Genomic DNA, 4,182 nt, shown 5'->3' with positions numbered 1-4,182 from the left:
TCCATGGCCTCTGTATCAGCTCCTGCTCCCTGACCTGTCTGAGTTCCAGTCCTGACTTCCTTTGGTGATGAACAGCAGCATGGAAGTGTAAGCCAAATAAACCCTTTCCTCCCCAACTTGCTTCTTGGTCATGATGTTTGTGCAGGAATAGAAACCCTGACTAAGACAACATCATAACTGAACATTTTAAACATTATCATATATCCCTTGTATACAATAATGGGCTTGAATTTCAACATTTTAGGATGTATATGCAATGTACTTTGCTCATATTCACATATACATATTCATTATCATTATTCTCTCTCATGTGGATGTGCTTTTATGTAAATGTGTGTGCATGGTCAAGTATGTGCAGGTGCACTTGTATATGTGAATGTGAATACACAGGTGTGCATACTCATGCTCATGTGAATACAGAGGCCAAAGGACAGCTTTAGTTTTCTTTTCTCAGAGATATGTGCATTGCATTTCAAGAAAAGAATCTCTCAACACCCTGGAGCTTGCTGACTGGACTATGCTAGGTGGTTAGCAAGCCTCAGGAATCCACCTATTTCTTGTGCCAACATGTCTAATTTTTATTTTAATGTGATTTCTGGGGGTAGAACTCACTATAATCACTTTACTAAGTGATTCCCTTCCACAGCTCCATTATCCTGTCTCAAGGCAAGAGAATGGTCTCCCCACAGGGCAGAGTGGCAGCCTGCAAGCCTAGGCAGACAAGTAAAACTGTAAGAAAATCAAACCAGTGAATCTGTCTAAGTTTCTAAGCTCTCTCTGTGTGTGTGTGTGTGTGTGTGTGTGTGTGTGTGTATTTGTGTGTGTGTATGTCTGTGTGTGTTTATGTGTCTGTGTGTGTGCCTGTGTGTGTGTCTGTGTGTGTCTGTGTGTGTGTGTGTCTGTGTGTGTGCCTGTGTATGCCAGTAAAGGATGTTGGACTGCCTGAAGCTGGAGTTACAGGCAATTTTGAGTGACCAGACATGCGGGCTGGGAACTAAACTGAGGTCTTCCAAAGAACAGGAAATATTCCTAACTCTTAATTCATCTCTCCAGTCCCATCTGTGACCTTGTTGCTTCCTGATCTCATATCTAGGTTTTCCATTCTCTTTTCCCTGTTCCTAGTATCTTACATAATTGCTCTTTCCATTACATTCAAATCTCTGAGACAGACAATGTGATCTGCCTGTCAATCTCTCAGCACTTCCTAGCAGCTGGTGACAGTGATGTTATTATTTACTGTCACTTGTTAGACTTACAGCTTCAGTATTTAAGAAGCTGTTTATGGCATCCTAAGTACTTTAACTGATGACAAGGGCAGATCCACAAGATACAGAGGATTTTACTGTCAGCTTCCCGGCTTACAGTTAAGAGCATTGGAAGGAAGGAGTCCTGTTCTTGATTGGTTGCTGTGAAACAGAGGTGATATTACTTGTTCTGCAGAATGGCGAAGAACCAAAGCAAAGATGTTGATGAAACCCTTAATATATTTAGAGGGAGCTGAAAGATAGTTCAGTGGATAAGGATGTTTGCTGTGCCCACACAAAGATTTAGGTTCAAATCCCCAACATCCATATGAAGAGTCAGCTATGCACAGTCATGAGCATCTATAATCCCAGCACTATGAAGGGTAAAGACAGGAAGATTACTGGGGTGTGCTGACCACCAGGATCAGGGAGAGAGCTTGTCTGAAGATCTTAAGGTAAAGAGAAATAGAGCAGGACTCTGATGCTCTGCTGTGGAGTCCATACACGCACATACCACACACACACACACACACACACACACACACACACACACACACACACCACAAATCAATCTGTAGGCTCTATCTGACTGACTTCAGTAACATAACACAAGCAAATGTGATTGCCAATCACATTTCTCCTGGGGAAGCAGAGTTACCTGTGCTTGAGTTCAGCTATCTAGGAGCCCCATTTACCCTGCCTCCACTCTTCAAAACGCCGGCAGCCAGGAAGTGATCCCTGGCCTAAGCTGCCCTGCCCATAGGTGACAATCAGGAGAAGAACCCCAGCCAAGTCATTTATCTTTTGAGAGTAGAATAATCAAACTAACCCAATGATTTTGTCTTTCCCCAACAAAGATCATCTGGGGCTGAAGGACATAATGTTTTTAAAAACCTTATTTATTAAATATAAGTAAGTAAAAAATAATAATTAAGTGTATAATGGAGAGTCATTAAGCAAAGATGCTTGTCATAGGAATAAATTAATGGGATGCAAAAAAACAGTTATGAAGAAACATATTGCATTGGTGTAATATTTTACTTAAATGTATTATATTGAAATACTGCCAGATTTACTTGGGATTAAAAGAAATAATAACCAAACTGCCATTTTCTCAGTTTCTTCTTTTTTATAAAACTATACTCCAACACCACAACATGGTTGTTGATATTCATGGATGAGGATACAAGTCCACAAAGATAAGCCTTGTAATCTATAACTGCCTCCAAATTGTTCTTCTATATCACCCATCCCATGCCACCTGTGGTCAGAAAGATGCCTAGAGGTTCTTCTGCAACCCCTGAGAATTAGAAAATGAGGTAGGATTTATTCTCTGAAAATCTGGTTGAATCTGATACTATTTCCAGCTCTTTTGTTTCTGCCTTTGGGGACATTTTTGTTGACTGGGAAAGTTTGTTGAGTAACTACTTCCTTTTAGAAAATTTATTTTCTGTTTTGAAGTATGTGTGTGTGTGTGTGTGTGTGTGTGTGTGTGTGTGTGCACGTGCGTGCTTGATGTGTACATGAATGCCGGCATCTCTGGAGGCCAGAAGAGGTATTGGATCCCATGGAGTGGACTTACAGGCTGCTATGAGCAGCTTAACATGGACACTGGGAACCACACCCAGCTCTTCTGCAGGATCTTACAAGCTCTTATACAATCACTCCACTCATAGCTCTTCCTTCTTAAATCCTTCTTTTGAACCACAGTGCAAACTCTGTTGGTTGAATTCCCTAGCTGGCGTTGCTGCTCTACCTTCTAGCTGATGCTGTGGGTCATCAGCTCTCATCCATCTACTCTCTGCCCTTTTCCTTCTTCACACAAACCTACTTTTTGTTTTATTCTTCTTTTTCTGAGAATTCTTTTTCCCCCTAGGAATGCTAGCTCCCTCATCAAGTCCAAAGAATACACTTTTATTTGTCTAACACATTCTGGGCTTGCTCCTCTGGCTTCCACTGCAGGTGTCAGCATGTGTTTCTAGTATGAGCCACAGAAACATAACTAATATGTAAGCTACCTATGACAATTCTTTAAACCTAAATATAATGCCAACAGACAGAGGACAGAATAAAAAGGCCTTCGGGGAACTATGGTGGATCATGCCTGTAATACCAACACCAGGGAGGCTGAGACAGGGGGATTGTCAAGAGTTCAAGGCCAACCTTGGCTATATAGCAAGACTACCAAAAATAAAAAGAAAACAAATTTTAAAAAATTAAGGAGATAGGAATGGGTTCCAGTTATTCAATGCCTCTCTCAGAAAGGGGTTGAGAGGATCCATGATCTTATTATTCATTCTCCTGATCTATAAGGTTTGCTGGACAGAATCTTAAATAGACCTTTAGTCTTGAAACAAAGTATCAGTTTGCAGAAACAGACGAGACACCCACAAGAGCCTGAATGCCATTTCCAGCCTTCTCAGTCACCGTTCTGGTTGTCATGACAGCATACCTAACAAAATCAAATTGTGAAAGAAAGGGTTTATATTTGACTCACAGTTCAAAGGTGCAGAGTATCATGACAAGAAAAATACAGAACATGAAGCAGTTGGCCATGATTTACATCCACACTGAGGAAGAAGAGAGAGATGAATGCTGGTGTTTCTTACTCAGCCCTGGACTTCAGCACACATGATGCTGCTGACCACATCTGTGATGAATAGTCACACCTCCTCAATTAACCCAACCTAGAAACTCCCTCGCCCACATGTCAAAGGTTTGTCTACTAGGTGATTCCAGATCCAGTTTACAATCAATATCAATCACCACACTGACAATTTTCATTTCCAACTTTTCTAATGCTCACGCTGTGCCCCAGAGACATCTGATAGCCTCTGCACATTTGGTCAGCTACTGTGTAGTTCTCCAAGTACATCCTCCATAACCCATCCCATTTATTTGCCCTTGAATTCAACTACATGGATTTCTCTTGGTTTCA

At 41.2% G+C, this 4,182-nt stretch overlaps 1 pseudogene; it reads left to right on the top strand.

Annotated features, from left to right (window-relative positions):
- Positions 1 to 3,879, top strand: part of LOC110295985 — a 10,663-nt pseudogene extending 6,784 nt beyond the window's left edge.
- The last annotated feature ends 303 nt before the right edge of the window (positions 3,880 to 4,182 follow it).

Source organism: Mus caroli, chromosome 1 (assembly GCF_900094665.2).
Source record: "Mus caroli chromosome 1, CAROLI_EIJ_v1.1, whole genome shotgun sequence".
NCBI classification, from domain to species: Eukaryota; Metazoa; Chordata; class Mammalia; order Rodentia; family Muridae; genus Mus; species Mus caroli.
Note: the sequence above shows the minus strand (reverse complement) of the source record. Positions and strands in the feature narration are given on the sequence as shown.